Consider the following 9,928-nt stretch of genomic DNA (forward strand, 5'->3'; position numbering starts at 1 on the left):
GACTCGTCATCGGTGTGAAAATTCGGATCCGCGAAAGAGAAACGTCGACAGCTGTCGATCATCCGATTCCTTCGTCGATTAACGTTTACCTTTACGCACGTTGAAGAGGATCTCTGCGCAGGTGAGAACAGAAATCGAGCTTATAGATCCGAGATCAAATGTCTCGATCCGGGCAGATGCCAAGGCTGATATAACGACTGCGTATAATATAATGCTAGAATAACACGGAATGTAAAAAGAGCCGAGATACGTGCACCGGATAGACTGGATTGCTCATCGACCAGACCTCACCTTCTTAATCACTCGCAGGGGCTGCAAATCCGTTTTGCGAAATACGGGGCGGGTTGAAATTTCGAATTTGAAACGTTCCAGAAACGCCAAATCCCGAATTTTTTGCCGGCGAAGCTCAAAGTAAAGAAATCAAACTTTGACGAAACTTTAAAGTGTCGGATGGTCCGAAACCCGACGCTCAAAGTTCCGGATGGACGATATTTTTTTTCAGAATCTGGCATTTTGGAACTTTGAACCGCCGGGTTTCCGATCATTCGAAACTTTGTTATTTTGTGAAAATTTGATTTCTTGACTTTAAGTTTCGCCACCAAATAATTCGGAATTTCAACCCCGCCTCGGTAAATCCTGAAATAGGTTTCTAAATCGGATCAATCCGGATGACTCTTGACAGAGAAAAAAAAAAAAACAGATAAAAATCGAGAACAAGCAGAGAGGAAAAATGAATCCTGATGTCATTGTTACAGCCCGAGGATTGCAGCTGCAGGCTGATTTCCATCTCTTCTTATTACCGCAGCCGGTCTGAGCGTGCAGTTTTAAGCGTTTATCGCCTGCGGCTGCGGTCCGCATCTCAAAGCGGATGCGCATTCGATTTGTCTATGTACGTAAGTGAGATATCTACACGTAAGCGGAACGGAGAGAGATTCGCACGTGCCAGTTGCATATACCTGCATAATCCATTTGCCCGTTTAATAGAACGATATTCAAGATCGCGAATAAATCGGCGGCGCGGGATTCGATTCGTAGTCAAGTGCGACGTTCTTGAACGATCGAGACGCGGTGATTCAGAAACCGTTTGAGTGAATGCATTTTTCTCATGAGCCTGCCGGTCGAAACGACCGTGGAATTGATTGTGAATCTTCCGAGGATTTTTCACAGCAGCGCGACGTCTCAAGGCTCAGGGTGGAAATTGGATCAGCGCCGATTTGCCAAAAGTGAAACACACGCGCAACATCTACTAGATTTTCTGTCATTCCCGCGAGCCGTTGATACCGAGTTTCCAAAGTTCTCATGCGCCGAATGATACAATGTGCGTTTATACGAGCAGATAATTGAGCGCCGAGTTGTTCCCGACTTCTGTGTTACCACACACAATAAAATTGTATCGCAAATTACGAGCGTGAGACAAACCGTCGGAGTGTGTGCATCGGGAGAATGTGAAATGTATTTCACCTTGTTTCTTGTCATTTTCTTTTCGCCTGAATCGCGAACGATCGCGAGCAAAAATTCACTCAGCTATAAAAGCGCTACGAGATAAGTATAATTATATGCTTGTACAAAGAAGATCGGAAGAATATCAGGGTGAATTATTATCCGTTGACTTGTTCAATTGTTTCGTTCCTTCAACAATTTTCATTCGCAATCTTTGATTACATATCATCTATATGTATATAATATTTATTGTTTGCAAAGTTCGATGCTCGGCGCTTCTTTCTCATACTCGATCGAGGGAGAAAAATCGATGAATTATTCTCTTCGAGATTGATCTGATTTATTGTGATGGCCGTGACAAAGGCACGAGGTTGGTAGGTCGGTATGATATTATCGTTGCGACATAATTATGAGAACCATGTTTATCCGACGCGGCTGTACACGTAATATTGTGAATCCACGATCCATAAAGAGAGTGGGAATCATCCGCGGAGAGGGGAAGAAAATTTAAACCGAAACTAGACGTTCGGAATTTCGAGAGATCGGTATTATGATACGTCGCTAATTATTTAATGATCATCAGGATCGGCAATCTATGATTCATGGAACACTTTAGTATGCCTATATCGGAAAATCGGTTTGTTACCGTGAAAAAATCGTTAACGAAAAATTTGAGATCGGTACCTAGGCAAATTTACAAACCAATGCAGTATTGGATCGTAAAAAATATTTTCTCCGTTAACCTTTTGTGCGAATATTAAAAAAGAGATCGATATCGTCGTTAATAAAATCGTTAACTTGACTAACGTTTACGTTCGATTTGTAAATTGAAGAGGGAAAATTTTTTACGGTTTATCGACGGCTTACGACTTGCCTGAACAATTTAAGCACCTCTTCGCCGATCGTTTAACTTTCCCGTCACCGTAAACAAATCATCCCTTCAAATCCTTTCAAGACTTTTAAGGATCGGAAAAAACGAACCTCCTTTATCGCCGGATTATTTCACAAATCACCGTTTTTCGCCTGCAATAGTCTGAAAATCGTTGAGACGGAAGCTGTTTTTAAATTCTTCGTCATCCGCACGACATTTTTCGCGAGTTAGAATTTCGAAAAATTCATCTTTTCACCCGTTTCAACCACCTAGCGATAAACTGATCGCTGTATTTCGTTCACTCAATCACCGACTTCGTATAATAGCTGGTGTTGCTCGAACGAGGTAGGCGAACGATGCGGATCAAAGGATCAAAGGGGGCACATTGATTGCCTCGTCCTCCTGGCATTATGGACGTCCTGCTCAACCCGAAGGAAATGGATTTACGCAATCGCCGATAAATCGCTACAAAGCTGATCGATTTTCCTTACCTTCTTCACCGTCACCAAAACTGATCTTCCCTATTCTAATCACTGTATTGGAAAATCGTTGGTAAAATAAAAAATCTTTTTTTCTTCAAAATTGTTTCCATTTTTTTTTTTTTTTTTTTCTCTCAAGCGAAATCGAACGATGGAATCGGAAGCTTCCAACCAGGTTATCACAGCAACGTTGAAAAGAAAGCTAAGTGGGCACTCCGAGTGTCGATTTGTAACTGTCGTTTGGGTAAAAGCAAAATTTTCGATAAGAAATTGGTGCGATGAGTTTGTGCACTCATCGTTAGAACTTGTTTTTTGTGAACGTTATACGCGAAGTGTATACGTGAAAGAACTGAGAACTCGTCAGTGTCGCAATTCTACGCGGGTTTATATCGCAAGACCCAATGGCTAGGATACGATGAGAAATAGCGGAGGAGAACATCGTAAATCGACGAATATAGTACATATATATATATACGTGTATATATATATGGTGGGTTTCTTTTACACCTTGTTTATACGTGTCTACCGATGAAATTTTAAAGACCGCCCACTTTCGCGTTTGCCACGTACGAATTATTACTTTTTAGGTCAAGAATCCGCCGCTTTGACTTTAACGCGTTTCTTCTTGCACCGAGGATTTGATTCCGTTGCACGGATTCTTATCGGATGTTCGTAGAATCGTTGCCCGTGAGATGATTGATGATCCGCACGTAGGTGTAACGATCTCGTCTTCCGTTCTCGGTGGGTATCGATTTTCTTTTTGGGGGTGAAATCGGTACGTGAATTCATTTCTAACAATGGGAATAATGCGAGCTCTGAAATTCGCTCAATCAATTACCGATGCAATGTTTTGTAATTAAGGAAATAGCTGTCACGATGGATTCTATTCGAAATGAAATCGTTAGGATAGAAGATCCGAGCTGATCAGCGAAGCTTGAAACAATCGCTGGAGAGAAGTCGATTTCAAATTTGCGTTAACAAAATTTCCCGAAGTATGCGTAAAGAACTATATCCTGACCAGACGTTAAAAAATTTAAGACACTTGAAAGCAACACAGTAAACTATTTATTATATTCGATCTTCCTATAATATACAATTTACATTTTAACTATCACCTTCCGACGTTGCATCTTTTATTCTTCTTTATTCTGTTTTAAATCTTGTTGTTAATTCGATTCTATTGTCATCTTATACACTTTGTGCTTCATATTCGTGTTCAATGCTAAACTATCAAGCCAAGTTCGTTGGCTTTCGACGAGTAGCGAGAATTCATTTTACGTTCTATAATAAACTTTATTACACGACTCGTTAATCGTCGGATAAATAAATGAATAATCTGTTTTTCTTGACACCATCTTGTGCAATTTTCTTATTCGTCATTTTTATTCCATGTTCAATCGTTATAAAAACGTTACATAATTTTTCCAATTTTCTTTTCCCTCATTGACGTTCTAAAATTAAGGAATTTTATCCAACATTCGTTTACAATTTTTTTACCACTTTTGGGGACTCAATTTAAAGCAACTAAAAACTCATCTGCAAGTTAAATTCAACATTCGGTAAAAGTGGAACGAAATTTGGACAAAGATAAAGAAAAATAAAAAAATAAAAAATAAAAAATAAATGGTGATTCCTTAATTTCCGCTCACGTAACAGCGAGTTTTTTTGATTTCATTTTAAATTCCCGTACTCGTGTTCCGCTTATTTCCTGCGGCAATTGAACGCGCCGTGTCGCGAGGATTCTGAGGAACGATCGGCGTGGGTGTCGGAGAGAGACGATGCCGTGCGTATCGCGTGCTTTTGATTTCTAAAGGCAAAAAACCACGCGCGATTCCAAAGGAGCACTGATTCATAACCAGGGATTAGCCGGAGGCCTCGCCTTTTTAGAGTTTGTAATTTCCTTCCACTCGCGTTACGCTTCTTCTTTTAAAATTATACTTCCGCTGCAGTTCTGCCGCATTTCTAACCATCTTTCAACGGCAAAATTTCATTTCTTGTTTCAACCAAGAAATTCTAGTGAAATCGGTGTAATCGTTACGATAATTGTTTGAATATAGTTTTGAAATTACAAGAAAAGAAGATAGAATTAACTGTGATTATAGTTCAATTATACTTTTCGATACTGCATTTTCTGGTTATTCCAACATGAAATCTGTTCCTTTGGTTTGCTACAATTTCCCAACTAATCAAGGCATCAATGTCAAACTATTTATCCACCAACATCCAATTATCACATCAATTAGAAGAAAATACAGTACGAGTGATTATAATCAAAAATAATGATGACAAAATATGCTGGATTTAATGTTCATAGCTACAAAACTTGGTTTAATTTTTTACCCAGAATTTGTTATATTTATTTGTAGGGTAGGTATGTAAACAAGTGAAAAATGAAAATAATCAAGTAATGTAGAGTAACCACAACTGCAGATTTCTCTCGCTGCACGTTTGAACGTCCATAGCGAGGAAGAGACGCGAGAATTGCGACTCGATGAAAATCTTATCGGCCGACGGCTATCGGTGCACTTATCTATTCACGCGCATGTTCACGATCATGCAGTTATACGCTGGAAGATTATGCACTCGGTTGCCGTAGGAAATTATTGTATTATTACGATGTCAAAGTACGCGTTGGGTCGCAGGTGATTCGTACGTGATTCGCGAAAGTGCAAGAATTATTTTTTGTTTTTCTCCAAGAGACGGAATCGCTGATGTGTTGATATCAAGCTGTGGAATTAATTCACAAAAATTAGATATTGGAATAATATCATTCGATAGTTGCTCATCATTCTGCAAAAACTCGTTCATTTTTATCCTTCGATTTTTTCACCAATTATTACTTTTCATATATATATATATATATATATGCAACGAATGATCAGACGCTCTTTTATCGTCGGAATTGACATCGCAATTTTTTTTTTCCCTTCTTCCTTCAAATTCGTTCAAAATTTATACCGAGTCATCTTCTAAATCAGTATATATATATATATATATATATATATATATATATATATATATATATAATAAAAAAAAGAATTGCGATGTCAATTCCTACGATAAAAGAGCGTCTGATCATTCGTTTCAGGGATTGACCGAGGAATTTTATTATAGAGGCAATTAATAGCTGCATCGTTGATATCAGTGATCTGGCATTATCAGAGAGATAAGATAAACTATTAATCGAGAAGCCCCTGGCATAAATTTATAATCAATTTTGTGGCTATCTCAACAACCGCGTTCTACATTTCTTGAATAGACAAAGCACTCGGTGTTCTCGAATATTTACAATAAAATATTATTACATCTTTGTGTTTTAACGGTGTAAAAGCAGTCGTCCTGAGGAAAGAAGGTGAGCGTTACTCAATTACATAATATATAGATAATCGTACAGAGATCCGCGTCATCTCTTACATGTCGCGATGAATCTGCGCCGTAAATCAATTAATACACAAGCTCGGTGAAGCATCTGTGAGAAAATCATCTCCAGGAATTCGCAGATCGCGCAATTTCTCGATCGTGAAATCAGAATCCATCTTACTCGCGAAATTTGTGAAGCTTTTATGAAAAAAATAAAAATTCTCATGCATCATATCTTTGTTTCTAGTTTTTACATTTCGGAATGGAGCATCACGAAGTAATCCGGGTGGCGACTTCAAGCGCAGAAATGATGTGCAGCGAGCGTAGAAACGCGACTTCGTTATGCTGGGACAAATTTCGATACCGAACTCTTCTCACTCTGATAGCATTGTTCGTTGTTTGGGTGGCGGTTTTCTTCTCGGTCGGATCGTCGGTGGACGAAACGGAGGATCACACCGGACATTGATAAAAATATTATCCACCCTCTCTCGATTCATCGCCGAAGCTGCAATTTTTAGTCACAAGATGTAAACCGTAGTGAAATAAATGAAATGTAATTCCCGATGAGAGTTGATTTTCATTTCCCAAGAGGCAAAGGAGCCCGGGACGTCCTTTTATCCTCGGATAGCCAGGACGACCCGCGTCTGGAGTGACAGGAGTCATCGCAGGCTGGAAGGTTGGAGCATAGAAAAGCGGTGATATAATTGCGAAACGCTCGGCTCGCGGGTTCGCGATCTGTAAGTTTGTAGCTCCGGTAATTGGACGCAACTGCAACCGTTCGTTTCTTTATACGACCGAGTGAAGATGAGCCAAGAGCGTGAGAGGCGGTTTCCTACTCGTCATATTTTCTGACGCGAGAATCTCCGGCTGCAATCCGTATCTGTGCATGCAACGGATGAATATTAATACACCGACGCTTGTGAAGAAGGATAAGAATAAGAATAAGAATAAGAATAAGAATAAGAATAAGAATATGATAAAGCCGAAGGGGAAGAAGACGAGTCGAACCGAGAAGCCCGCGGGCATTTGGTTCGACTCTTTCAAAGCATCATCTCCAACGATTGCATTACATATCGCCGAAGAACCTTGGAGGATGATCTATGCTCACAGATATCGCCTTTTGTTGATTGCCCTCTCTTACTTCCAGTTTCTTAAACGCTCCGAAGGACATTTTCAGAGGAAGATGACGGGGGAGGAGGGAGAAAAAAAATCGTTCGCAACTCTGTTAATTGAAAATTGATGCAAATCACAGAATAACGATGTCTCTGTAGAAATTCTCACTGGAAAGTTCTGCTAATTATCCTTTGCTCAATGATCCGCGTGATCCTTGTTTAAAAAAATAAAACAATCAAATTCAAGCAGAGATTTTTCGCACATATTATTCGTTGAGAAGGGGTCTTTATATGTATAACATTTTTCAATGCAGTCGACGATCGATAGCGAATACGAAATAATCTACGCAATCTGAATTAATAACATCGTTTACTCGTATATTACGGAGGATGAATCATCGATCGACAAATTATGCACATCGTCCGTGTCTATTTTACACGCTTACAGCGTACGAAGTTACTTCGATATTTTACGTTTTCATAATTGATAATTATACCTGTCTGTTATATTTTATGGCTAAGGCACAATCGTTATTTTATAATATATACCTGATTGGTGCTGAGCGGTACGGAAGAAAATTATTAAATGAATAAGTTTTCAACAATTTTGCATCAACAATTTTTTATCATTCGCGCGTATTATGCCAGACTAATATTATTACGTATGTTCGTTCGTTGGAAAGGTTAATAATCACTGGTAAAGTACTCGTAACACGCGATAATTAATACATCGGGTATAATGGTTCCCACAATATAAAACTCAGCGGCAATATACAAAGTTTGAAGTAAATAATTGTTACACCGATGAGTTGTTCAATTTATTTACTCTTTCATTTATTTTTGATCAATTCGATATATGGACAGATGTATTCTGTCAATTCTTTTTGTTCGTTGAAATTCACATCTGCGATGTTACGACTATCAAACATACATAATAACGCTATATTTTTACGTTTTTAATTTTAGCGAGAGAAAGTTGGTACGGCTGTCTGTTATACACGCGAAGATGCATTAGCCGCGCGGTATCACTGTTACGCGATTGAAAAAAATCATAAAGTACCCAGACGTTTGAAGATCTTCGTTATAAGTATATTCTATTGGCCGAATGTTGGGAGATCCAGTATAAGCTGACACAATCTCCAATTATAATCGAGGATTCTGTCGGTGATGAGAAATGGAATGAGAGACATCGAGAAGGGTAAAGAAACTGGAGAGACCGCGGAATCCATCTCCCGACGTCCAAATGGATTGCATAATTTCTATCACAACAGCCGTGTGGCGCTAATCTCGAGCACAAGGAAATGCTTTCACCCACATACCGCGCCGCTCAGACAATTAACGACAAAAGCGTTTGAAAAATCGGCGTCAGAAGACACGGCCGGGTGGGGGAATAACAGATGCGGAGATGCGAAGATGTAATCGGCCTGAGAACCGACAAAGAACCTCCGGAGAGTATAAGAATCATACACGAGCACCAAAGGTGATCCCGGCGATGATGGAACTGCCCGTTTCTTTTATAATTGAATAAGAATCGAGCCCGGACTAAGACGAGCGAAGAACAATGGATTTGATTGACACGACGAACGCCGAGATTTGATATCCGTTCAATTGAAACGAAGATCACAATGACGATGATTTCATTCGTTAGAAATCGGTATAAGATTGTTGTATAAAAATTGAAACGTGTATAATCGTTACGGTAACGAATTCGAAATTGTTGGAATTGCGAGAAGATTATGTACAAATGACCAATACTGTACATTTTCTTGTTACTGCAACGATGAATCCGTTTGTTTGAAATATCACGAGTGACTGTAATCAAAAAGAATCGTATCAAAAACTACTTTTTTGGTTACAGTTACAAGATACGTTTTTATTTTTTGCGTATTCACTTGTTGAAATCGCAAATCACTTTGGATAGCGGTCACTTTAAAATCGCTTGAAATCAGTTAATATGACTTGAAATTGTTTGAAATCACATGAAATCGCATGAGATCGCGTGAAATCACATGAAATAGTTTGAAATTGTTTGAAATTGAACGAAATCGTACGAGATCCGTTGAAATGACATGAAATCGCAAATCAGTTTGAAAAGCAGTCACTTTAAAATCGCTTGATATCGTTGAAATCATTGCAATCGCTTGTCCCCCGATCTACGAGTGAACACCCTCTCGGTTTTCCCGTTAGGGTAAAAAATGGAAACAGAGATGACGACTGAAAATTTTGAAAAAAGCAGCGTCCATCCGCGGCGCGGGCAGCGCACTTCCACCTTGGCCCACTATCCCGTACTTTCCCAGCCGAGTGTGATAATCGCCTATTATGCGTCTGCACTCGGGTCTGAAGTCTCGGTATCGCGGCGCTATCGCCGGTTTCGAGTTCCTCAAGTTCACCTGGCTAACATGTAAGCGCGTCTTTCGCCGCTCGACTTTCGACTGGTTTTATAATGCATACATGGCTGCTCGCTTCCCTGTTTACGGGACTTCGATTCCAAAATTTCAAATCTAATGGATCTCGCCTTGGCCCACTGCTACCTGGACAAACACGGAGAACAATAAAGATCGTGGCGCAAACTCGCAGCCTTTACGCCGTTGCAGGTTTCTCCTATCGTGTAAGCTTATTGTAAACCGTACCAAATCCACACCGCATTGGAAAATCACCGGTATTGT

At 39.6% G+C, this 9,928-nt stretch overlaps 1 long non-coding RNA gene across 5 annotated transcripts; it reads left to right on the forward strand.

The window, feature by feature from the left end:
• The first annotated feature begins 5,345 nt into the window (after positions 1–5,345).
• LOC124308432 (uncharacterized) lies at positions 5,346–6,714 on the forward strand. 5 transcript variants are annotated; one of them, XR_006908987.1, is made up of 3 exons: positions 5,346–5,439; positions 5,905–6,142; positions 6,398–6,714. It is a non-coding gene; the product is annotated as an uncharacterized LOC124308432 (long non-coding RNA). The 5 variants fall into 5 exon arrangements; XR_006908988.1 differs by having other exon boundaries at positions 5,354–5,432; XR_006908989.1 differs by having other exon boundaries at positions 5,359–5,505; positions 5,879–6,142.
• Positions 6,715–9,928: the final 3,214 nt, after the last annotated feature.

This window comes from Neodiprion virginianus, chromosome 7, assembly GCF_021901495.1.
Source record: "Neodiprion virginianus isolate iyNeoVirg1 chromosome 7, iyNeoVirg1.1, whole genome shotgun sequence".
Lineage (NCBI taxonomy): Eukaryota > Metazoa > Arthropoda > Insecta > Hymenoptera > Diprionidae > Neodiprion > Neodiprion virginianus.